General features: G+C 39.5%; 5 pseudogenes; all 5 read right to left on the reverse strand.

The window, feature by feature from the left end:
- Positions 1-512: 512 nt before the first annotated feature.
- LOC121281690 lies at positions 513-621 on the reverse strand (annotated as a pseudogene).
- Positions 622-3,978: 3,357 nt separating this feature from the next.
- Positions 3,979-4,087, reverse strand: LOC121281691 (annotated as a pseudogene).
- A 7,037-nt stretch (positions 4,088-11,124) lies between these two features.
- LOC121281693 lies at positions 11,125-11,233 on the reverse strand (annotated as a pseudogene).
- Positions 11,234-23,346: 12,113 nt separating this feature from the next.
- Positions 23,347-23,455, reverse strand: LOC121281694 (annotated as a pseudogene).
- A 3,207-nt stretch (positions 23,456-26,662) lies between these two features.
- Positions 26,663-26,771, reverse strand: LOC121281695 (annotated as a pseudogene).
- Positions 26,772-27,500: the final 729 nt, after the last annotated feature.

Raw genomic sequence — 27,500 nt, forward strand, 5'->3', positions numbered from 1 at the left:
CATTGTGAGATTTGAACTCTTGATCTTGGGGTTACAAACCCAGTACCATAACCACTTGGCTATTTAGGCCAAGCAAAACACGTTTCCATCTGTTTCAGATGAAGTTACATTGTTCCATAGTTTGCCATTGTGAGATTTGAATTCTTGATCTTGGGGTTACAAACCCTGTACCATAACCACTTGGCTATTAAGGCCAAGACTGCTTCATGTTGTGTAACTCTTTTGAGTACAAACACATTTCCATCTGTTTCAAATGAAATTACATTGTTTCATAGTTTGCCATTGTGAGATTTGAACTCGTGAGCTTGGGGTTACAAACCCAGTACCATAACCACTTGGCTATTTAGGCCAAGCCAAATCATTGTAACTCTTTCGAGTACAAACACATTTCCATCTGTTTCAGATGAAGTTACTTTGTTTCATAGTTTGCCATTGTGAGATTTGAACTCTTGATCTTGGGGTTACAAACCCAGTACCATAACCACTTGGCTATTTAGGCCAAGCCTTTTCAAAGCCTACTGCACCTGGCATTCCCAGGCAGTCTCCCATCCAAGTACTAACCAGGCCTGAGTCTGCTTAGCTTCCGAGATCAGGCGTTTTCAGACTAGTATGGCCGTAGGCAATTGCTGCCTGCCTGAGATTTGAATTCTTGATCTTGGGGTTACAATCCCTGTTCCATAACCACTTGGCTATTTAGGCCAAGCCTGCTTCATGTATTGTAACTCTTTTGAGTACAAACCCGTTTCCATCTGTTTCAGATGAAGTTACATTGTTTCATAGTTTGCCATTGTGAGATTTGAACTCTTGATCTTGGGGTTACAAACCCAGTACCATAACCACTTGGCTACTTAGGCCAAGCCTTCATGTACTGTAACTCTTTTGAGTACAAACACATTTCCATCTGTTTTTCAGATGAAGTTACATTGTTTCATAGTTTGCCATTGTGAGATTTGAACTCTTGATCTTGGGGTTGCAAACCCAGTACCATAACCACTTGGCTATTTAGGCCAAGCCATAAAGTTACATTGTTTCATAGTTTGCCATTGTGAGATTTGAACTCTTGATCTTAGGGTTACAAACCCAGTACCATAACCACTTGGCTATTTAGGCCAAGCCTTCATGTATTGTAACTCTTTCGAGTACAAACCCGTTTCCATCTGTTTCAGATGAAGTTACATTGCTTCATAGTTTGCCATTGTGAGATTTGAACTCTTGATCTTAGGGTTACAAACCCAGTCCCATAACCACTTGGCTATTTAGGCCAAGCCTTCATGTATTGTAACTCTTTCGAGTACAAACACGTTTCCATCTGTTTCAGATGAAGTTACATTGCTTCATAGTTTGCCATTGTGAGATTTGAACTCTTGATCTTGGGGTTACAAATCCAGTACCATAACCACTTGGCTGTTTAGGCCAAGCCTTCATGTATTGTAACTCTTTTGAGTACAAACACGTTTCCATCTGTTTCAGATTAAGTTACATTGTTTCATAGTTTGCCATTGTGAGATTTGAACTCTTGATACTCTTTTGAGTAAACCTGTTTCCATCTGTTTCAGATGAAGTTACATTGTTTCATAGTTTGCCATTGTGAGATTTGAACTCTTGATCTTGGGGTTACAAATCCAGTACCATAACCACTTGGCTGTTTAGGCCAAGCCTTCATGTATTGTAACTCTTTTGAGTACAAACCCATTTCCATCTGTTTCAGATGAAGTTACATTGCTTCATAGTTTGCCATTGTGAGATTTGAACTCTTGATCTTGGGGTTACAAACCCAGTCCCATAACCACTTGGCTATTTAGGCCAAGCCTTCATGTATTGTAACTCTTTCGAGTACAAACACGTTTCCATCTGTTTCAGATGAAGTTACATTGCTTCATAGTTTGCCATTGTGAGATTTGAACTCTTGATCTTGGGGTTACAAATCCAGTACCATAACCACTTGGCTGTTTACGCCAAGCCTTCATGTATTGTAACTCTTTTGAGTACAAACACGTTTCCATCTGTTTCAGATGAAGTTACATTGTTTCATAATTTGCCATTGTGAGATTTGAACTCTTGATCTTGGGGTTACAAATCCAGTACCATAACCACTTGGCTGTTTAGGCCAAGCCTTCATGTATTGTAACTCTTTTGAGTACAAACCCATTTCCATCTGTTTCAGATGAAGTTACATTGTTTCATAGTTTGCCATTGTGAGATTTGAACTCTTGATCTTGGGGTTAACAAACCCAGTACCATAACCACTTGGCTATTTAGGCCAAGCCTTCATGTATTGTAACTCTTTCGAGTACAAACCCATTTCCATCTGTTTCAGATGAAGTTACATTGCTTCATAGTTTGCCATTGTGAGATTTGAACTCTTGATCTTGGGGTTACAAACCCAGTACCATAACCACTTGGCTATTTAGGCCAAGCCTTCATGTATTGTAACTCTTTCGAGTACAAACCTGTTTCCATCTGTTCCTATTCAGATGAAGTGACATTGTTTCATAGTTTGCCATTGTGAGATTTGAACTCTTGATCTTGGGGTTACAAACCCAGTACAATAACCACTTGGCTATTTAGGCCAAGCCAATGTCTCTTCCATTTCATTGTTTTGCCATTGTGAGATTTGAACTCTTGATCTTGGGGTTACAAACCCATTACCATAACCACTTGGCTGTTTAGGCCAAGCCTTCATGTATTGTAACTCTTTCGAGTACAAACACGTTTCCATCTGTTTCAGATGAAGTTACATTGTTTCATAGTTTGCCATTGTGAGATTTGAACTCTTGATCTTGGGGTTACAAGCCCAGTACCATAACCACTTGGCTATTTAGGCCAAGCCCAAAATTGGGATAAAGCCATTGTGAGATTTGAACTCTTGACCTTGGGGTTACAAACCCAGCACCATAACCACTTGGCTATTTAGGCCAAGCTTTGTGAGATTTGAACTCTTGATCTTGGGGTTACAAACCCAGTACCATAACCACTTGGTACTTAGGCCAAGCTTTCATGTATTGTAACTCTTTCGAGTACAAACCCGTTTCCATCTGTTTCAGATGAAGTTACATAGTTTGCCATTGTGAGATTTGAACTCTTGATCTTGGGGTTACAAACCCAGTACCATAACCACTTGGCTATTTAGGCCAAGCCATATATTTTTTTTTTTATTTTTTTTTTTATTTTTGTTTTTTAAGCCTGCTTCATGTATTGTATCTCTTTCGAGTTAGAACTGTCGACCCCAGAGGGTTATAACTCTTTTGAGTACAAACATGTTTCCATCTGTTCTTATTCAGATGAAATTACATTGTTTCATAGTTTGCCATTGTGAGATTTCAACTCTTGATCTTGGGGTTACAAACCCAGTACCATAACCACTTGGCTTTTTAGGCCTAAGTTTTTTTTTAAGAAGACGTAACTCTTTCGAGTACAAACCCGTTTCCATCTGTTTCATATGAAGTTACATTGTTTCATAGTTTGCCATTGTGAGATTTGAACTCTTGATCTTGGGGTTACAAACCCAGTACCATAACCACTTGGCTATTTAGGCCAAGCAAAACACGTTTCCATCTGTTTCAGATGAAGTTACATTGTTCCATAGTTTGCCATTGTGAGATTTGAATTCTTGATCTTGGGGTTACAAACCCTGTACCATAACCACTTGGCTATTAAGGCCAAGACTGCTTCATGTTGTGTAACTCTTTTGAGTACAAACACATTTCCATCTGTTTCAAATGAAATTACATTGTTTCATAGTTTGCCATTGTGAGATTTGAACTCGTGAGCTTGGGGTTACAAACCCAGTACCATAACCACTTGGCTATTTAGGCCAAGCCAAATCATTGTAACTCTTTCGAGTACAAACACATTTCCATCTGTTTCAGATGAAGTTACTTTGTTTCATAGTTTGCCATTGTGAGATTTGAACTCTTGATCTTGGGGTTACAAACCCAGTACCATAACCACTTGGCTATTTAGGCCAAGCCTTTTCAAAGCCTACTGCACCTGGCATTCCCAGGCAGTCTCCCATCCAAGTACTAACCAGGCCTGAGTCTGCTTAGCTTCCGAGATCAGGCGTTTTCAGACTAGTATGGCCGTAGGCAATTGCTGCCTGCCTGAGATTTGAATTCTTGATCTTGGGGTTACAATCCCTGTTCCATAACCACTTGGCTATTTAGGCCAAGCCTGCTTCATGTATTGTAACTCTTTTGAGTACAAACCCGTTTCCATCTGTTTCAGATGAAGTTACATTGTTTCATAGTTTGCCATTGTGAGATTTGAACTCTTGATCTTGGGGTTACAAACCCAGTACCATAACCACTTGGCTACTTAGGCCAAGCCTTCATGTACTGTAACTCTTTTGAGTACAAACACATTTCCATCTGTTTTTCAGATGAAGTTACATTGTTTCATAGTTTGCCATTGTGAGATTTGAACTCTTGATCTTGGGGTTGCAAACCCAGTACCATAACCACTTGCCTATTTAGGCCAAGCCATAAAGTTACATTGTTTCATAGTTTGCCATTGTGAGATTTGAACTCTTGATCTTGGGGTTACAAACCCAGTACCATAACCACTTGGCTACTTAGGCCAAGCAAAATCCACTTCCATCTGTTTCAGATGAAGTTACATTGTTTCATAGTTTTGCCATTGTGAGATTTGAACTCTTGATCTTAGGGTTACAAACCCAGTCCCATAACCACTTGGCTATTTAGGCCAAGCCTTCATGTATTGTAACTCTTTTGAGTACAAACCCATTTCCATCTGTTTCAGATGAAGTTACATTGCTTCATAGTTTGCCATTGTGAGATTTGAACTCTTGATCTTGGGGTTACAAATCCAGTACCATAACCACTTGGCTGTTTAGGCCAAGCCTTCATGTATTGTAACTCTTTTGAGTACAAGCACGTTTCCATCTGTTTCAGATGAAGTTACATTGTTTCATAGTTTGCCATTGTGAGATTTGAACTCTTGATACTCTTTTGAGTACAAACCCATTTCCATCTGTTTCAGATGAAGTTACATTGCTTCATAGTTTGCCATTGTGAGATTTGAACTCTTGATCTTGGGGTTACAAACCCAGTCCCATAACCACTTGGCTATTTAGGCCAAGCCTTCATGTATTGTAACTCTTTCGAGTACAAACACGTTTCCATCTGTTTCAGATGAAGTTACATTGCTTCATAGTTTGCCATTGTGAGATTTGAACTCTTGATCTTGGGGTTACAAATCCAGTACCATAACCACTTGGCTGTTTAGGCCAAGCCTTCATGTATTGTAACTCTTTTGAGTACAAACACGTTTCCATCTGTTTCAGATGAAGTTACATTGTTTCATAGTTTGCCATTGTGAGATTTGAACTCTTGATCTTGGGGTTACAAATCCAGTACCATAACCACTTGGCTGTTTAGGCCAAGCCTTCATGTATTGTAACTCTTTTGAGTACAAACCCATTTCCATCTGTTTCAGATGAAGTTACATTGTTTCATAGTTTGCCATTGTGAGATTTGAACTCTTGATCTTGGGGTTAACAAACCCAGTACCATAACCACTTGGCTATTTAGGCCAAGCCTTCATGTATTGTAACTCTTTCGAGTACAAACCCGTTTCCATCTGTTTCAGATGAAGTTACATTGCTTCATAGTTTGCCATTGTGAGATTTGAACTCTTGATCTTGGGGTTACAAACCCAGTACCATAACCACTTGGCTATTTAGGCCAAGCCTTCATGTATTGTAACTCTTTTGAGTACAAACATGTTTCCATCTGTTCCTATTCAGTTGAAGTTACATTGTTTCATAGTTTGCCATTGTGAAATTTGAACTCCTGATCTTGGGGTTACAAGCCCAGTACCATAACCACTTGGCTATTTAGGCCAAGCCCAACGTTTATTTTAGTGGGTATATAAATAGCAGAGGGTGGTTTCGATCCATCCACCTCTGGGTTATAGGCCCAGCACACTTCCACTGTGCCACTCTGGTGCATAAAGAATCAACACTTCAAAGCTACCACTCTTCATCTGTTTATACAGATGAGGTTATATTGTTTCATAGTTTTGCCATTGTGAGATTTGAACTCTTGATCTTGGGGTTACAAACCCAGTACCATAACCACTTGGCTATTTAGGCCAAGCCTTCATGTATTGTAACTCTTTCGAGTACAAACCCGTTTCCATCTGTTTCAGTTGAAGTTACATTGTTTCATAGTTTGCCATTGTGAGATTTGAACTCTTGATCTTGAGATAGCAAACCCAGTACCATAACCACTTGGCTATTTAGGCCAAGCCCCTAGTTTTGCCATTGTGAGATTTGAACTCTTGATCTTGGGGTTAACAAACCCAGTACCATAACCACTTGGCTATTTAGGCCAAGCCTTCATGTATTGTAACTCTTTCGAGTACAAACCCGTTTCCATCTGTTTCAGATGAAGTTACATTGCTTCATAGTTTGCCATTGTGAGATTTGAACTCTTGATCTTGGGGTTACAAACCCAGTACCATAACCACTTGGCTATTTAGGCCAAGCCCAACGTTTATTTTAGTGGGTATATAAATAGCAGAGGGTGGTTTCGATCCATCCACCTCTGGGTTATAGGCCCGGCACACTTCCACTGTGCCACTCTGGTGCATAAAGAATCAACACTTCAAAGCTACCACTCTTCATCTGTTTATACAGATGAGGTTATATTGTTTCATAGTTTGCTATTGTGAGATTTGAACTCTTGATCTTGGGGTTATAAACCCAGTACCATAACCACTTGGCTACTTAGGCCAAGCCTGCTTCATGTATTGTAACTCTTTCGAGTACAAACCTGTTTCCATCTGTTTCAGATGAAGTTACATTGTTTCATAGTTTACCAGTGTGAGATTTGAACTCTTGATCTTGTGGTTATAAACCCAGTACCATAACCACTTGGCTACTTAGGCCAAGCCTTCATGTATTGTAACTCTTTCGAGTACAAACCCGTTCCCATCTGTTTCAGATGAAGTCACATTGTTTCCCATTGTGAGATTTGAACTCTTGATCTTGGGGTTACAAACCCAGTACCATAACCACTTGGCTATTTAGGCCAAGCCACAGGTGTAACTCTTTCGAGTACAAACACGTTTCCATCTGTTTCAGGCGAAGTTACATTGTTTCATAGTTTGCCATTGTGAGATTTGAACTCTTGATCCTGGGGTTACAAACCCAGTACCATACCCACTTAGCTATTTAGGCCAAGCGAAACTGGCGATAAAGGAATTGCAATTTGTGACTGGATGCTGAGTAAATTTATGTTCATAGTTTTTCATAGTTTGCCATTGTCAGATTTGAACTCTTGATACTCTTTTGAGTAAACCTGTTTCCATCTGTTTCAGATGAAGTTACATTGTTTCATAGTTTGCCATTGTGAGATTTGAACTCTTGATCTTGGGGTTATAAACCCAGTACCATAACCACTTGGCTACTTAGGCCAAGCCTGCTTCATGTATTGTAACTCTTTCGAGTACAAACCCGTTTCCATCTGTTTCACATGAAGTTACATTGTTTCATAGTTTACCAGTGTGAGATTTGAACTCTTGATCTTGGGGTTATAAACCCAGTACCATAACCACTTGGCTACTTAGGCCAAGCCTTCATGTATTGTAACTCTTTCGAGTACAAACCCGTTTCCATCTGTTTCAGATGAAGTTACATTGCTTCATAGTTTGCCATTGTGAGATTTGAACTCTTGATCTTGGGGTTACAAACCCAGTACCATAACCACTTGGCTGTTTAGGCCAAGCCTTCATGTATTGTAGCTCTTTCGAGTACAAACCCGTTTCCATCTGTTTCAGATGAAGTTACATTTTTTCATAGTTTGCCATTGTGAGATTTGAACTCTTGATCTTAGGGTTACAAACCCAGTACCATAACCACTTGGCTATTTAGGCCAAGCCTTCATGTATTGTAACTCTTTCGAGTACAAACCCGTTTCCATCTGTTTCAGATGAAGTTACATTGCTTCATAGTTTGCCATTGTGAGATTTGAACTCTTGATCTTGGGGTTACAAACCCAGTACCATAACCACTTGGCTATTTAGGCCAAGCTAAATTCATTCACGGTATGAATATTTTTAACGCCATTGTGAGATTTGAACTCTTGATCTGGGGGTTACAAACCCAGTACCATAACCACTTGGCTATTTAGGCCAAGCGAAACTGGCGATAAAGGAATTGCAATTTGTGATTGGATGCTGAGTAAATTTATGTTCATAGTTTTTCATAGTTTGCCATTGTGAGATTTGAACTCTTGATACTCTTTTGAGTAAACCTGTTTCCATCTGTTTCAGATGAAGTTACATTGTTTCATAGTTTGCCATTGTGAGATTTGAACTCTTGATCTTGGGGTTATAAACCCAGTACCATAACCACTTGGCTACTTAGGCCAAGCCTGCTTCATGTATTGTAACTCTTTCGAGTACAAACCTGTTTCCATCTGTTTCACATGAAGTTACATTGTTTCATAGTTTACCAGTGTGAGATTTGAACTCTTGATCTTGGGGTTATAAACCCAGTACCATAACCACTTGGCTACTTAGGCCAAGCCTTCATGTATTGTAACTCTTTCGAGTACAAACCCGTTTCCATCTGTTTCAGATGAAGTTACATTGCTTCATAGTTTGCCATTGTGAAATTTGAACTCTTGATCTTGGGGTTACAAACCCAGTACCATAACCACTTGGCTGTTTAGGCCAAGCCTTCATGTATTGTAGCTCTTTCGAGTACAAACCCGTTTCCATCTGTTTCAGATGAAGTTACATTGTTTCATAGTTTGCCATTGTGAGATTTGAACTCTTGATCTTGGGGTTACAAACCCATTACCATAACCACTTGGCTACTTAGGCCAAGCAAAATCCACTTCCATCTGTTTCAGATGAAGTTACATTGTTTCATAGTTTTGCCATTGTGAGATTTGAAGTCTTGATCTTAGGGTTACAAACCCAGTGCCATAACCACTTGGCTATTTAGGCCAAGCCTTCATGTATTGTAACTCTTTCGAGTACAAACCCGTTTCCATCTGTTTCAGATGAAGTTACATTGCTTCATAGTTTGCCATTGTGAGATTTGAACTCTTGATCTTGGGGTTACAAACCCAGTACCATAACCACTTGGCTATTTAGGCCAAGCCTTCATGTATTGTAACTCTTTTGAGTACAAACACGTTTCCATCTGTTTCAGATGAAGTTACATTGCTTCATAGTTTGCCATTGTGAGATTTGAACTCTTGATCTTGGGGTTACAAACCCAGTACCATAACCACTTGGCTGTTTAGGCCAAGCCTTCATGTATTGTAACTCTTTCGAGTACAAACCCGTTTCCATCTGTTTCAGATGAAGTTACATTGTTTCATAGTTTGCCATTGTGAGATTTGAACTCTTGATCTTGGGGTTACAAACCCATTACCATAACCACTTGGCTACTTAGGCCAAGCAAAATCCACTTCCATCTGTTTCAGATGAAGTTACATTGTTTCATAGTTTTGCCATTGTGAGATTTGAACTCTTGATCTTGGGGTTACAAATCCAGTACCATAACCACTTGGCTGTTTAGGCCAAGCCTTCATGTATTGTAACTCTTTCGAGTACAAACCTGTTTCCATCTGTTCCTATTCAGATGAAGTGACATTGTTTCATAGTTTGCCATTGTGAGATTTGAACTCTTGATCTTGGGGTTACAAACCCAGTACAATAACCACTTGGCTATTTAGGCCAAGCCAATGTCTCTTCCATTTCATTGTTTTGCCATTGTGAGATTTGAACTCTTGATCTTGGGGTTACAAACCCATTACCATAACCACTTGGCTGTTTAGGCCAAGCCTTCATGTATTGTAACTCTTTCGAGTACAAACACGTTTCCATCTGTTTCAGATGAAGTTACATTGTTTCATAGTTTGCCATTGTGAGATTTGAACTCTTGATCTTGGGGTTACAAGCCCAGTACCATAACCACTTGGCTATTTAGGCCAAGCCCAAAATTGGGATAAAGCCATTGTGAGATTTGAACTCTTGATCTTGGGGTTACAAACCCAGCACCATAACCACTTGGCTATTTAGGCCAAGCTTTGTGAGATTTGAACTCTTGATCTTGGGGTTACAAACCCAGTACCATAACCACTTGGCTACTTAGGCCAAGCTTTCATGTATTGTAACTCTTTCGAGTACAAACCCGTTTCCATCTGTTTCAGATGAAGTTACATAGTTTGCCATTGTGAGATTTGAACTCTTGATCTTGGGGTTACAAACCCAGTACCATAACCACTTGGCTATTTAGGCCAAGCCATATATTTTTTTTTTTATTTTTTTTTTTATTTTTGTTTTTTAAGCCTGCTTCATGTATTGTATCTCTTTCGAGTTAGAACTGTCGACCCCAGAGGGTTGTAACTCTTTTGAGTACAAACATGTTTCCATCTGTTCTTATTCAGATGAAATTACATTGTTTCATAGTTTGCCATTGTGAGATTTCAACTCTTGATCTTGGGGTTACAAACCCAGTACCATAACCACTTGGCTTTTTAGGCCTAAGTTTTTTTTTAAGAAGACGTAACTCTTTCGAGTACAAACCCGTTTCCATCTGTTTCATATGAAGTTACATTGTTTCATAGTTTGCCATTGTGAGATTTGAACTCTTGATCTTGGGGTTACAAACCCAGTACCATAACCACTTGGCTATTTAGGCCAAGCAAAACACGTTTCCATCTGTTTCAGATGAAGTTACATTGTTCCATAGTTTGCCATTGTGAGATTTGAATTCTTGATCTTGGGGTTACAAACCCTGTACCATAACCACTTGGCTATTAAGGCCAAGACTGCTTCATGTTGTGTAACTCTTTTGAGTACAAACACATTTCCATCTGTTTCAAATGAAATTACATTGTTTCATAGTTTGCCATTGTGAGATTTGAACTCGTGAGCTTGGGGTTACAAACCCAGTACCATAACCACTTGGCTATTTAGGCCAAGCCAAATCATTGTAACTCTTTCGAGTACAAACACATTTCCATCTGTTTCAGATGAAGTTACTTTGTTTCATAGTTTGCCATTGTGAGATTTGAACTCTTGATCTTGGGGTTACAAACCCAGTACCATAACCACTTGGCTATTTAGGCCAAGCCTTTTCAAAGCCTACTGCACCTGGCATTCCCAGGCAGTCTCCCATCCAAGTACTAACCAGGCCTGAGTCTGCTTAGCTTCCGAGATCAGGCGTTTTCAGACTAGTATGGCCGTAGGCAATTGCTGCCTGCCTGAGATTTGAATTCTTGATCTTGGGGTTACAATCCCTGTTCCATAACCACTTGGCTATTTAGGCCAAGCCTGCTTCATGTATTGTAACTCTTTTGAGTACAAACCCGTTTCCATCTGTTTCAGATGAAGTTACATTGTTTCATAGTTTGCCATTGTGAGATTTGAACTCTTGATCTTGGGGTTACAAACCCAGTACCATAACCACTTGGCTACTTAGGCCAAGCCTTCATGTACTGTAACTCTTTTGAGTACAAACACATTTCCATCTGTTTTTCAGATGAAGTTACATTGTTTCCTAGTTTGCCATTGTGAGATTTGAACTCTTGATCTTGGGGTTGCAAACCCAGTACCATAACCACTTGGCTATTTAGGCCAAGCCATAAAGTTACATTGTTTCATAGTTTGCCATTGTGAGATTTGAACTCTTGATCTTAGGGTTACAAACCCAGTCCCATAACCACTTGGCTATTTAGGCCAAGCCTTCATGTATTGTAACTCTTTCGAGTACAAACACGTTTCCATCTGTTTCAGATGAAGTTACATTGCTTCATAGTTTGCCATTGTGAGATTTGAACTCTTGATCTTGGGGTTACAAATCCAGTACCATAACCACTTGGCTGTTTAGGCCAAGCCTTCATGTATTGTAACTCTTTTGAGTACAAACACGTTTCCATCTGTTTCAGATGAAGTTACATTGTTTCATAGTTTGCCATTGTGAGATTTGAACTCTTGATACTCTTTTGAGTAAACCTGTTTCCATCTGTTTCAGATGAAGTTACATTGTTTCATAGTTTGCCATTGTGAGATTTGAACTCTTGATCTTGGGGTTACAAATCCAGTACCATAACCACTTGGCTGTTTAGGCCAAGCCTTCATGTATTGTAACTCTTTTGAGTACAAACCCATTTCCATCTGTTTCAGATGAAGTTACATTGCTTCATAGTTTGCCATTGTGAGATTTGAACTCTTGATCTTGGGGTTACAAACCCAGTCCCATAACCACTTGGCTATTTAGGCCAAGCCTTCATGTATTGTAACTCTTTCGAGTACAAACACGTTTCCATCTGTTTCAGATGAAGTTACATTGCTTCATAGTTTGCCATTGTGAGATTTGAACTCTTGATCTTGGGGTTACAAATCCAGTACCATAACCACTTGGCTGTTTAGGCCAAGCCTTCATGTATTGTAACTCTTTTGAGTACAAACACGTTTCCATCTGTTTCAGATGAAGTTACATTGTTTCATAGTTTGCCATTGTGAGATTTGAACTCTTGATCTTGGGGTTACAAATCCAGTACCATAACCACTTGGCTGTTTAGGCCAAGCCTTCATGTATTGTAACTCTTTTGAGTACAAACCCATTTCCATCTGTTTCAGATGAAGTTACATTGTTTCATAGTTTGCCATTGTGAGATTTGAACTCTTGATCTTGGGGTTAACAAACCCAGTACCATAACCACTTGGCTATTTAGGCCAAGCCTTCATGTATTGTAACTCTTTCGAGTACAAACCCGTTTCCATCTGTTTCAGATGAAGTTACATTGCTTCATAGTTTGCCATTGTGAGATTTGAACTCTTGATCTTGGGGTTACAAACCCAGTACCATAACCACTTGGCTATTTAGGCCAAGCCTTCATGTATTGTAACTCTTTTGAGTACAAACATGTTTCCATCTGTTCCTATTCAGATGAAGTTACATTGTTTCATAGTTTGCCATTGTGAAATTTGAACTCCTGATCTTGGGGTTACAAGCCCAGTACCATAACCACTTGGCTATTTAGGCCAAGCCCAACGTTTATTTTAGTGGGTATATAAATAGCAGAGGGTGGTTTCGATCCATCCACCTCTGGGTTATAGGCCCAGCACACTTCCACTGTGCCACTCTGGTGCATAAAGAATCAACACTTCAAAGCTACCACTCTTCATCTGTTTATACAGATGAGGTTATATTGTTTCATAGTTTTGCCATTGTGAGATTTGAACTCTTGATCTTGGGGTTACAAACCCAGTACCATAACCACTTGGCTATTTAGGCCAAGCCTTCATGTATTGTAACTCTTTCGAGTACAAACCCGTTTCCATCTGTTTCAGTTGAAGTTACATTGTTTCATAGTTTGCCATTGTGAGATTTGAACTCTTGATCTTGAGATAGCAAACCCAGTACCATAACCACTTGGCTATTTAGGCCAAGCCCCTAGTTTTGCCATTGTGAGATTTGAACTCTTGATCTTGGGGTTAACAAACCCAGTACCATAACCACTTGGCTATTTAGGCCAAGCCTTCATGTATTGTAACTCTTTCGAGTACAAACCCGTTTCCATCTGTTTCAGATGAAGTTACATTGCTTCATAGTTTGCCATTGTGAGATTTGAACTCTTGATCTTGGGGTTACAAACCCAGTACCATAACCACTTGGCTATTTAGGCCAAGCCCAACGTTTATTTTAGTGGGTATATAAATAGCAGAGGGTGGTTTCGATCCATCCACCTCTGGGTTATAGGCCCAGCACACTTCCACTGTGCCACTCTGGTGCATAAAGAATCAACACTTCAAAGCTACCACTCTTCATCTGTTTGTACAGATGAGGTTATATTGTTTCATAGTTTTGCCATTGTGAGATTTGAACTCTTGATCTTGGGGTTACAAACCCAGTACCATAACCACTTGGCTATTTAGGCCAAGCCTTCATGTATTGTAGCTCTTTCGAGTACAAACACGTTTCCATCTGTTCCCATTCAGATGAGGTTACATTGTTTCATAGTTTGCCATTGTGAGATTTGAACTCTTGATCTTGGGGTTACAAACCCAGTACCATAACCACTTGGCTATTTAGGCCAAGCTTCATGTATTGTAACTCTTTCGAGTACAAACCCGTTTCCATCTGTTTCAGATGAAGTTACATTGTTTCATAGTTTGCCATTGTGAGATTTGAACTCTTGATCTTGGGGTTACAAACCCAGTACCATAACCACTTGGCTATTTAGGCCAAGCTATAAAGTTACGTTGTTTCATAGTTTTGCCATTGTGAGATTTGAACTCTTGATCTTGGGGTTACAAACCCAGTACCATAACCACTTGGCTATTTAGGCCAAGCCTTCATGTATTGTAGCTCTTTCGAGTACAAACACGTTTCCATCTGTTCCCATTCAGATGAGGTTACATTGTTTCATAGTTTGCCATTGTGAGATTTGAACTCTTGATCTTGGGGTTACAAACCCAGTACCATAACCACTTGGCTATTTAGGCCAAGCTTCATGTATTGTAACTCTTTCGAGTACAAACCCGTTTCCATCTGTTTCAGATGAAGTTACATTGTTTCATAGTTTGCCATTGTGAGATTTGAACTCTTGATCTTGGGGTTACAAACCCAGTACCATAACCACTTGGCTATTTAGGCCAAGCTATAAAGTTACGTTGTTTCATAGTTTTGCCATTGTGAGATTTGAACTCTTGATCTTGGGGTTACAAACCCAGTACCATAACCACTTGGCTACTTAGGCCAAGCAAAATCCACTTCCATCTGTTTCAGATGAAGTTACATTGTTTCATAGTTTTGCCATTGTGAGATTTGAACTCTTGATCTTAGGGTTACAAACCCAGTCCCATAACCACTTGGCTATTTAGGCCAAGCATTCATGTATTGTAACTCTTTCGAGTACAAACACGTTTCCATCTGTTTCAGATGAAGTTACATTGCTTCATAGTTTGCCATTGTGAGATTTGAACTCTTGATCTTGGGGTTACAAATCCAGTACCATAACCACTTGGCTGTTTAGGCCAAGCCTTCATGTATTGTAACTCTTTTGAGTACAAACACGTTTCCATCTGTTTCAGATGAAGTTACATTGTTTCATAGTTTGCCATTGTGAGATTTGAACTCTTGATACTCTTTTGAGTAAACCTGTTTCCATCTGTTTCAGATGAAGTTACATTGTTTCATAGTTTGCCATTGTGAGATTTGAACTCTTGATCTTGGGGTTACAAATCCAGTACCATAACCACTTGGCTGTTTAGGCCAAGCCTTCATGTATTGTAACTCTTTTGAGTACAAACCCATTTCCATCTGTTTCAGATGAAGTTACATTGCTTCATAGTTTGCCATTGTGAGATTTGAACTCTTGATCTTGGGGTTACAAACCCAGTCCCATAACCACTTGGCTATTTAGGCCAAGCCTTCATGTATTGTAACTCTTTCGAGTACAAACCCGTTTCCATCTGTTTCAGATGAAGTTACATTGCTTCATAGTTTGCCATTGTGAGATTTGAACTCTTGATCTTGGTTTTACAAATCCAGTACCATAACCACTTGGCTGTTTAGGCCAAGCCTTCATGTATTGTAACTCTTTTGAGTACAAACATGTTTCCATCTGTTCCTATTCAGTTGAAGTTACATTGTTTCATAGTTTGCCATTGTGAAATTTGAACTCCTGATCTTGGGGTTACAAGCCCAGTACCATAACCACTTGGCTATTTAGGCCAAGCCCAACGTTTATTTTAGTGGGTATATAAATAGCAGAGGGTGGTTTCGATCCATCCACCTCTGGGTTATAGGCCCAGCACACTTCCACTGTGCCACTCTGGTGCATAAAGAATCAACACTTCAAAGCTACCACTCTTCATCTGTTTATACAGATGAGGTTATATTGTTTCATAGTTTTGCCATTGTGAGATTTGAACTCTTGATCTTGGGGTTACAAACCCAGTACCATAACCACTTGGCTATTTAGGCCAAGCCTTCATGTATTGTAACTCTTTCGAGTACAAACCCGTTTCCATCTGTTTCAGATGAAGTTACATTGTTTCATAGTTTGCCATTGTGAGATTTGAACTCTTGATCTTGAGATAGCAAACCCAGTACCATAACCACTTGGCTATTTAGGCCAAGCCCCTAGTTTTGCCATTGTGAGATTTGAACTCTTGATCTTGGGGTTAACAAACCCAGTACCATAACCACTTGGCTATTTAGGCCAAGCCTTCATGTATTGTAACTCTTTCGAGTACAAACCCGTTTCCATCTGTTTCAGATGAAGTTACATTGCTTCATAGTTTGCCATTGTGAGATTTGAACTCTTGATCTTGGGGTTACAAACCCAGTACCATAACCACTTGGCTATTTAGGCCAAGCCCAACGTTTATTTTAGTGGGTATATAAATAGCAGAGGGTGGTTTCGATCCATCCACCTCTGGGTTATAGGCCCGGCACACTTCCACTGTGCCACTCTGGTGCATAAAGAATCAACACTTCAAAGCTACCACTCTTCATCTGTTTATACAGATGAGGTTATATTGTTTCATAGTTTGCTATTGTGAGATTTGAACTCTTGATCTTGGGGTTATAAACCCAGTACCATAACCACTTGGCTACTTAGGCCAAGCCTGCTTCATGTATTGTAACTCTTTCGAGTACAAACCTGTTTCCATCTGTTTCAGATGAAGTTACATTGTTTCATAGTTTACCAGTGTGAGATTTGAACTCTTGATCTTGGGGTTATAAACCCAGTACCATAACCACTTGGCTACTTAGGCCAAGCCTTCATGTATTGTAACTCTTTCGAGTACAAACCCGTTCCCATCTGTTTCAGATGAAGTCACATTGTTTCCCATTGTGAGATTTGAACTCTTGATCTTGGGGTTACAAACCCAGTACCATAACCACTTGGCTATTTAGGCCAAGCCACAGGTGTAACTCTTTCGAGTACAAACACGTTTCCATCTGTTTCAAGCGAAGTTACATTGTTTCATAGTTTGCCATTGTGAGATTTGAACTCTTGATCCTGGGGTTACAAACCCAGTACCATACCCACTTAGCTATTTAGGCCAAGCGAAACTGGCGATAAAGGAATTGCAATTTGTGACTGGATGCTGAGTAAATTTATGTTCATAGTTTTTCATAGTTTGCCATTGTCAGATTTGAACTCTTGATACTCTTTTGAGTAAACCTGTTTCCATCTGTTTCAGATGAAGTTACATTGTTTCATAGTTTGCCATTGTGAGATTTGAACTCTTGATCTTGGGGTTATAAACCCAGTACCATAACCACTTGGCTACTTAGGCCAAGCCTGCTTCATGTATTGTAACTCTTTCAAGTACAAACCCGTTTCCATCTGTTTCACATGAAGTTACATTGTTTCATAGTTTACCAGTGTGAGATTTGAACTCTTGATCTTGGGGTTATAAACCCAGTACCATAACCACTTGGCTACTTAGGCCAAGCCTTCATGTATTGTAACTCTTTCGAGTACAAACCCGTTTCCATCTGTTTCAGATGAAGTTACATTGCTTCATAGTTTGCCATTGTGAGATTTGAACTCTTGATCTTGGGGTTACAAACCCAGTACCATAACCACTTGGCTGTTTAGGCCAAGCCTTCATGTATTGTAGCTCTTTCGAGTACAAACCCGTTTCCATCTGTTTCAGATGAAGTTACATTTTTTCATAGTTTGCCATTGTGAGATTTGAACTCTTGATCTTAGGGTTACAAACCCAGTACCATAACCACTTGGCTATTTAGGCCAAGCCTTCATGTGTTGTAACTCTTTCGAGTACAAACCCGTTTCCATCTGTTTCAGATGAAGTTACATTGCTTCATAGTTTGCCATTGTGAGATTTGAACTCTTGATTTTGGGGTTACAAACCCAGTACCATAACCACTTGGCTGTTTAGGCCAAGCCTTCATGTATTGTAGCTCTTTCGAGTACAAACCCGTTTCCATCTGTTTCAGATGAAGTTACATTGTTTCATAGTTTTGCCATTGTGAGATTTGAACTCTTGATCTTGGGGTTACAAACCCAGTACCATAACCACTTGGCTATTTAGGCCAAGCTAAATTCATTCACGGTATGAATATTTTTAACGCCATTGTGAGATTTGAACTCTTGATCTGGGGGTTACAAACCCAGTACCAGAACCACTTGGCTATTTAGGCCAAGCGAAACTGGCGATAAAGGAATTGCAATTTGTGATTGGATGCTGAGTAAATTTATGTTCATAGTTTTTCATAGTTTGCCATTGTGAGATTTGAACTCTTGATACTCTTTTGAGTAAACCTGTTTCCATCTGTTTCACATGAAGTTACATTGTTTCATAGTTTACCAGTGTGAGATTTGAACTCTTGATCTTGGGGTTATAAACCCAGTACCATAACCACTTGGCTACTTAGGCCAAGCCTTCATGTATTGTAACTCTTTCGAGTACAAACCCGTTTCCATCTGTTTCAGATGAAGTTACATTGCTTCATAGTTTGCCATTGTGAAATTTGAACTCTTGATCTTGGGGTTACAAACCCAGTACCATAACCACTTGGCTGTTTAGGCCAAGCCTTCATGTATTGTAGCTCTTTCGAGTACAAACCCGTTTCCATCTGTTTCAGATGAAGTTACATTGTTTCATAGTTTGCCATCGTGAGATTTGAACTCTTGATCTTGGGTTTACAAACCCATTACCATAACCACTTGGCTACTTAGGCCAAGCAAAATCCACTTCCATCTGTTTCAGATGAAGTTACATTGTTTCATAGTTTTGCCATTGTGAGATTTGAACTCTTGAACTTAGGGTTACAAACCCAGTGCCATAACCACTTGGCTATTTAGGCCAAGCCTTCATGTATTGTAACTCTTTCGAGTACAAACCCGTTTCCATCTGTTTCAGATGAAGTTACATTGCTTCATAGTTTGCCATTGTGAGATTTGAACTCTTGATCTTGGGGTTACAAACCCAGTACCATAACCACTTGGCTATTTAGGCCAAGCCTTCATGTATTGTAACTCTTTTGAGTACAAACACGTTTCCATCTGTTTCAGATGAAGTTACATTGCTTCATAGTTTGCCATTGTGAGATTTGAACTCTTGATCTTGGGGTTACAAACCCAGTACCATAACCACTTGGCTGTTTAGGCCAAGCCTTCATGTATTGTAACTCTTTCGAGTACAAACCCGTTTCCATCTGTTTCAGATGAAGTTACATTGTTTCATAGTTTGCCATTGTGAGATTTGAACTCTTGATCTTGGGGTTACAAACCCATTACCATAACCACTTGGCTACTTAGGCCAAGCAAAATCCACTTCCATCTGTTTCAGATGAAGTTACATTGTTTCATAGTTTTGCCATTGTGAGATTTGAACTCTTGATCTTGGGGTTACAAATCCAGTACCATAACCACTTGGCTGTTTAGGCCAAGCCTTCATGTATTGTAACTCTTTCGAGTACAAACCTGTTTCCATCTGTTCCTATTCAGATGAAGTGACATTGTTTCATAGTTTGCCATTGTGAGATTTGAACTCTTGATCTTGGGGTTACAAACCCAGTACAATAACCACTTGGCTATTTAGGCCAAGCCAATGTCTCTTCCATTTCATTGTTTTGCCATTGTGAGATTTGAACTCTTGATCTTGGGGTTACAAACCCATTACCATAACCACTTGGCTGTTTAGGCCAAGCCTTCATGTATTGTAACTCTTTCGAGTACAAACACGTTTCCATCTGTTTCAGATGAAGTTACATTGTTTCATAGTTTGCCATTGTGAGATTTGAACTCTTGATCTTGGGGTTACAAGCCCAGTACCATAACCACTTGGCTATTTAGGCCAAGCCCAAAATTGGGATAAAGCCATTGTGAGATTTGAACTCTTGATCTTGGGGTTACAAACCCAGTACCAGAACCACTTGGCTATTTAGGCCAAGCGAAACTGGCGATAAAGGAATTGCAATTTGTGATTGGATGCTGAGTAAATTTATGTTCATAGTTTTTCATAGTTTGCCATTGTGAGATTTGAACTCTTGATACTCTTTTGAGTAAACCTGTTTCCATCTGTTTCACATGAAGTTACATTGTTTCATAGTTTACCAGTGTGAGATTTGAACTCTTGATCTTGGGGTTATAAACCCAGTACCATAACCACTTGGCTACTTAGGCCAAGCCTTCATGTATTGTAACTCTTTCGAGTACAAACCCGTTTCCATCTGTTTCAGATGAAGTTACATTGCTTCATAGTTTGCCATTGTGAAATTTGAACTCTTGATCTTGGGGTTACAAACCCAGTACCATAACCACTTGGCTGTTTAGGCCAAGCCTTCATGTATTGTAGCTCTTTCGAGTACAAACCCGTTTCCATCTGTTTCAGATGAAGTTACATTGTTTCATAGTTTGCCATCGTGAGATTTGAACTCTTGATCTTGGGTTTACAAACCCATTACCATAACCACTTGGCTACTTAGGCCAAGCAAAATCCACTTCCATCTGTTTCAGATGAAGTTACATTGTTTCATAGTTTTGCCATTGTGAGATTTGAACTCTTGAACTTAGGGTTACAAACCCAGTGCCATAACCACTTGGCTATTTAGGCCAAGCCTTCATGTATTGTAACTCTTTCGAGTACAAACCCGTTTCCATCTGTTTCAGATGAAGTTACATTGCTTCATAGTTTGCCATTGTGAGATTTGAACTCTTGATCTTGGGGTTACAAACCCAGTACCATAACCACTTGGCTATTTAGGCCAAGCCTTCATGTATTGTAACTCTTTTGAGTACAAACACGTTTCCATCTGTTTCAGATGAAGTTACATTGCTTCATAGTTTGCCATTGTGAGATTTGAACTCTTGATCTTGGGGTTACAAACCCAGTACCATAACCACTTGGCTGTTTAGGCCAAGCCTTCATGTATTGTAACTCTTTCGAGTACAAACCCGTTTCCATCTGTTTCAGATGAAGTTACATTGTTTCATAGTTTGCCATTGTGAGATTTGAACTCTTGATCTTGGGGTTACAAACCCATTACCATAACCACTTGGCTACTTAGGCCAAGCAAAATCCACTTCCATCTGTTTCAGATGAAGTTACATTGTTTCATAGTTTTGCCATTGTGAGATTTGAACTCTTGATCTTGGGGTTACAAATCCAGTACCATAACCACTTGGCTGTTTAGGCCAAGCCTTCATGTATTGTAACTCTTTCGAGTACAAACCTGTTTCCATCTGTTCCTATTCAGATGAAGTGACATTGTTTCATAGTTTGCCATTGTGAGATTTGAACTCTTGATCTTGGGGTTACAAACCCAGTACAATAACCACTTGGCTATTTAGGCCAAGCCAATGTCTCTTCCATTTCATTGTTTTGCCATTGTGAGATTTGAACTCTTGATCTTGGGGTTACAAACCCATTACCATAACCACTTGGCTGTTTAGGCCAAGCCTTCATGTATTGTAACTCTTTCGAGTACAAACACGTTTCCATCTGTTTCAGATGAAGTTACATTGTTTCATAGTTTGCCATTGTGAGATTTGAACTCTTGATCTTGGGGTTACAAGCCCAGTACCATAACCACTTGGCTATTTAGGCCAAGCCCAAAATTGGGATAAAGCCATTGTGAGATTTGAACTCTTGATCTTGGGGTTACAAACCCAGCACCATAACCACTTGGCTATTTAGGCCAAGCTTTGTGAGATTTGAACTCTTGATCTTGGGGTTACAAACCCAGTACCATAACCACTTGGCTACTTAGGCCAAGCTTTCATGTATTGTAACTCTTTCGAGTACAAACCCGTTTCCATCTGTTTCAGATGAAGTTACATAGTTTGCCATTGTGAGATTTGAACTCTTGATCTTGGGGTTACAAACCCAGTACCATAACCACTTGGCTATTTAGGCCAAGCCATATATTTTTTTTTTTATTTTTTTTTTTATTTTTGTTTTTTAAGCCTGCTTCATGTATTGTATCTCTTTCGAGTTAGAACTGTCGACCCCAGAGGGTTGTAACTCTTTTGAGTACAAACATGTTTCCATCTGTTCTTATTCAGATGAAATTACATTGTTTCATAGTTTGCCATTGTGAGATTTCAACTCTTGATCTTGGGGTTACAAACCCAGTACCATAACCACTTGGCTTTTTAGGCCTAAGTTTTTTTTTAAGAAGACGTAACTCTTTCGAGTACAAACCCGTTTCCATCTGTTTCATATGAAGTTACATTGTTTCATAGTTTGCCATTGTGAGATTTGAACTCTTGATCTTGGGGTTACAAACCCAGTACCATAACCACTTGGCTATTTAGGCCAAGCAAAACACGTTTCCATCTGTTTCAGATGAAGTTACATTGTTCCATAGTTTGCCATTGTGAGATTTGAATTCTTGATCTTGGGGTTACAAACCCTGTACCATAACCACTTGGCTATTAAGGCCAAGACTGCTTCATGTTGTGTAACTCTTTTGAGTACAAACACATTTCCATCTGTTTCAAATGAAATTACATTGTTTCATAGTTTGCCATTGTGAGATTTGAACTCGTGAGCTTGGGGTTACAAATCCAGTACCATAACCACTTGGCTGTTTAGGCCAAGCCTTCATGTATTGTAACTCTTTTGAGTACAAACCCATTTCCATCTGTTTCAGATGAAGTTACATTGCTTCATAGTTTGCCATTGTGAGATTTGAACTCTTGATCTTGGGGTTACAAACCCAGTCCCATAACCACTTGGCTATTTAGGCCAAGCCTTCATGTATTGTAACTCTTTCGAGTACAAACACGTTTCCATCTGTTTCAGATGAAGTTACATTGCTTCATAGTTTGCCATTGTGAGATTTGAACTCTTGATCTTGGGGTTACAAATCCAGTACCATAACCACTTGGCTGTTTACGCCAAGCCTTCATGTATTGTAACTCTTTTGAGTACAAACACGTTTCCATCTGTTTCAGATGAAGTTACATTGTTTCATAGTTTGCCATTGTGAGATTTGAACTCTTGATCTTGGGGTTACAAATCCAGTACCATAACCACTTGGCTGTTTAGGCCAAGCCTTCATGTATTGTAACTCTTTTGAGTACAAACCCATTTCCATCTGTTTCAGATGAAGTTACATTGTTTCATAGTTTGCCATTGTGAGATTTGAACTCTTGATCTTGGGATTAACAAACCCAGTACCATAACCACTTGGCTATTTAGGCCAAGCCAAATCATTGTAACTCTTTCGAGTACAAACACATTTCCATCTGTTTCAGATGAAGTTACTTTGTTTCATAGTTTGCCATTGTGAGATTTGAACTCTTGATCTTGGGGTTACAAACCCAGTACCATAACCACTTGGCTATTTAGGCCAAGCCTTTTCAAAGCCTACTGCACCTGGCATTCCCAGGCAGTCTCCCATCCAAGTACTAACCAGGCCTGAGTCTGCTTAGCTTCCGAGATCAGGCGTTTTCAGACTAGTATGGCCGTAGGCAATTGCTGCCTGCCTGAGATTTGAATTCTTGATCTTGGGGTTACAATCCCTGTTCCATAACCACTTGGCTATTTAGGCCAAGCCTGCTTCATGTATTGTAACTCTTTTGAGTACAAACCCGTTTCCATCTGTTTCAGATGAAGTTACATTGTTTCATAGTTTGCCATTGTGAGATTTGAACTCTTGATCTTGGGGTTACAAACCCAGTACCATAACCACTTGGCTACTTAGGCCAAGCCTTCATGTACTGTAACTCTTTTGAGTACAAACACATTTCCATCTGTTTTTCAGATGAAGTTACATTGTTTCATAGTTTGCCATTGTGAGATTTGAACTCTTGATCTTGGGGTTGCAAACCCAGTACCATAACCACTTGGCTATTTAGGCCAAGCCATAAAGTTACATTGTTTCATAGTTTGCCATTGTGAGATTTGAACTCTTGATCTTAGGGTTACAAACCCAGTACCATAACCACTTGGCTATTTAGGCCAAGCCTTCATGTATTGTAACTCTTTCGAGTACAAACCCGTTTCCATCTGTTTCAGATGAAGTTACATTGCTTCATAGTTTGCCATTGTGAGATTTGAACTCTTGATCTTAGGGTTACAAACCCAGTCCCATAACCACTTGGCTATTTAGGCCAAGCCTTCATGTATTGTAACTCTTTCGAGTACAAACACGTTTCCATCTGTTTCAGATGAAGTTACATTGTTTCATAGTTTGCCATTGTGAGATTTGAACTCTTGATACTCTTTTGAGTAAACCTGTTTCCATCTGTTTCAGATGAAGTTACATTGTTTCATAGTTTGCCATTGTGAGATTTGAACTCTTGATCTTGGGGTTACAAATCCAGTACCATAACCACTTGGCTGTTTAGGCCAAGCCTTCATGTATTGTAACTCTTTTGAGTACAAACCCATTTCCATCTGTTTCAGATGAAGTTACATTGCTTCATAGTTTGCCATTGTGAGATTTGAACTCTTGATCTTGGGGTTACAAACCCAGTCCCATAACCACTTGGCTATTTAGGCCAAGCCTTCATGTATTGTAACTCTTTCGAGTACAAACACGTTTCCATCTGTTTCAGATGAAGTTACATTGCTTCATAGTTTGCCATTGTGAGATTTGAACTCTTGATCTTGGGGTTACAAATCCAGTACCATAACCACTTGGCTGTTTACGCCAAGCCTTCATGTATTGTAACTCTTTTGAGTACAAACACGTTTCCATCTGTTTCAGATGAAGTTACATTGTTTCATAGTTTGCCATTGTGAGATTTGAACTCTTGATCTTGGGGTTACAAATCCAGTACCATAACCACTTGGCTGTTTAGGCCAAGCCTTCATGTATTGTAACTCTTTTGAGTACAAACCCATTTCCATCTGTTTCAGATGAAGTTACATTGTTTCATAGTTTGCCATTGTGAGATTTGAACTCTTGATCTTGGGGTTAACAAACCCAGTACCATAACCACTTGGCTATTTAGGCCAAGCCTTCATGTATTGTAACTCTTTTGAGTACAAACCCATTTCCATCTGTTTCAGATGAAGTTACATTGCTTCATAGTTTGCCATTGTGAGATTTGAACTCTTGATCTTGGGGTTACAAACCCAGTACCATAACCACTTGGCTATTTAGGCCAAGCCTTCATGTATTGTAACTCTTTCGAGTACAAACCTGTTTCCATCTGTTCCTATTCAGATGAAGTGACATTGTTTCATAGTTTGCCATTGTGAGATTTGAACTCTTGATCTTGGGGTTACAAACCCAGTACAATAACCACTTGGCTATTTAGGCCAAGCCAATGTCTCTTCCATTTCATTGTTTTGCCATTGTGAGATTTGAACTCTTGATCTTGGGGTTACAAACCCATTACCATAACCACTTGGCTGTTTAGGCCAAGCCTTCATGTATTGTAACTCTTTCGAGTACAAACACGTTTCCATCTGTTTCAGATGAAGTTACATTGTTTCATAGTTTGCCATTGTGAGATTTGAACTCTTGATCTTGGGGTTACAAGCCCAGTACCATAACCACTTGGCTATTTAGGCCAAGCCCAAAATTGGGATAAAGCCATTGTGAGATTTGAACTCTTGATCTTGGGGTTACAAACCCAGCACCATAACCACTTGGCTATTTAGGCCAAGCTTTGTGAGATTTGAACTCTTGATCTTGGGGTTACAAACCCAGTACCATAACCACTTGGCTACTTAGGCCAAGCTTTCATGTATTGTAACTCTTTCGAGTACAAACCCGTTTCCATCTGTTTCAGATGAAGTTACATAGTTTGCCATTGTGAGATTTGAACTCTTGATCTTGGGCTTACAAACCCAGTACCATAACCACTTGGCTATTTAGGCCAAGCCATATATTTTTTTTTTTTATTTTTTTTTTTATTTTTGTTTTTTAAGCCTGCTTCATGTATTGTATCTCTTTCGAGTTAGAACTGTCGACCCCAGAGGGTTGTAACTCTTTTGAGTACAAACATGTTTCCATCTGTTCTTATTCAGATGAAATTACATTGTTTCATAGTTTGCCATTGTGAGATTTCAACTCTTGATCTTGGGGTTACAAACCCAGTACCATAACCACTTGGCTTTTTAGGCCTAAGTTTTTTTTTAAGAAGACGTAACTCTTTCGAGTACAAACCCGTTTCCATCTGTTTCATATGAAGTTACATTGTTTCATAGTTTGCCATTGTGAGATTTGAACTCTTGATCTTGGGGTTACAAACCCAGTACCATAACCACTTGGCTATTTAGGCCAAGCAAAACACGTTTCCATCTGTTTCAGATGAAGTTACATTGTTCCATAGTTTGCCATTGTGAGATTTGAATTCTTGATCTTGGGGTTACAAACCCTGTACCATAACCACTTGGCTATTAAGGCCAAGACTGCTTCATGTTGTGTAACTCTTTTGAGTACAAACACATTTCCATCTGTTTCAAATGAAATTACATTGTTTCATAGTTTGCCATTGTGAGATTTGAACTCGTGAGCTTGGGGTTACAAACCCAGTACCATAACCACTTGGCTATTTAGGCCAAGCCAAATCATTGTAACTCTTTCGAGTACAAACACATTTCCATCTGTTTCAGATGAAGTTACTTTGTTTCATAGTTTGCCATTGTGAGATTTGAACTCTTGATCTTGGGGTTACAAACCCAGTACCATAACCACTTGGCTATTTAGGCCAAGCCTTTTCAAAGCCTACTGCACCTGGCATTCCCAGGCAGTCTCCCATCCAAGTACTAACCAGGCCTGAGTCTGCTTAGCTTCCGAGATCAGGCGTTTTCAGACTAGTATGGCCGTAGGCAATTGCTGCCTGCCTGAGATTTGAATTCTTGATCTTGGGGTTACAATCCCTGTTCCATAACCACTTGGCTATTTAGGCCAAGCCTGCTTCATGTATTGTAACTCTTTTGAGTACAAACCCGTTTCCATCTGTTTCAGATGAAGTTACATTGTTTCATAGTTTGCCATTGTGAGATTTGAACTCTTGATCTTGGGGTTACAAACCCAGTACCATAACCACTTGGCTACTTAGGCCAAGCCTTCATGTACTGTAACTCTTTTGAGTACAAACACATTTCCATCTGTTTTTCAGATGAAGTTACATTGTTTCATAGTTTGCCATTGTGAGATTTGAACTCTTGATCTTGGGGTTGCAAACCCAGTACCATAACCACTTGGCTATTTAGGCCAAGCCATAAAGTTACATTGTTTCATAGTTTGCCATTGTGAGATTTGAACTCTTGATCTTGGGGTTACAAACCCAGTACCATAACCACTTGGCTACTTAGGCCAAGCAAAATCCACTTCCATCTGTTTCAGATGAAGTTACATTGTTTCATAGTTTTGCCATTGTGAGATTTGAACTCTTGATCTTAGGGTTACAAACCCAGTACCATAACCACTTGGCTATTTAGGCCAAGCCTTCATGTATTGTAACTCTTTCGAGTACAAACCCGTTTCCATCTGTTTCAGATGAAGTTACATTGCTTCATAGTTTGCCATTGTGAGATTTGAACTCTTGATCTTAGGG

The sequence above is a fragment of the Carcharodon carcharias genome, chromosome 8 (assembly GCF_017639515.1).
Source record: "Carcharodon carcharias isolate sCarCar2 chromosome 8, sCarCar2.pri, whole genome shotgun sequence".
Classification (NCBI taxonomy): Eukaryota; Metazoa; Chordata; class Chondrichthyes; order Lamniformes; family Lamnidae; genus Carcharodon; species Carcharodon carcharias.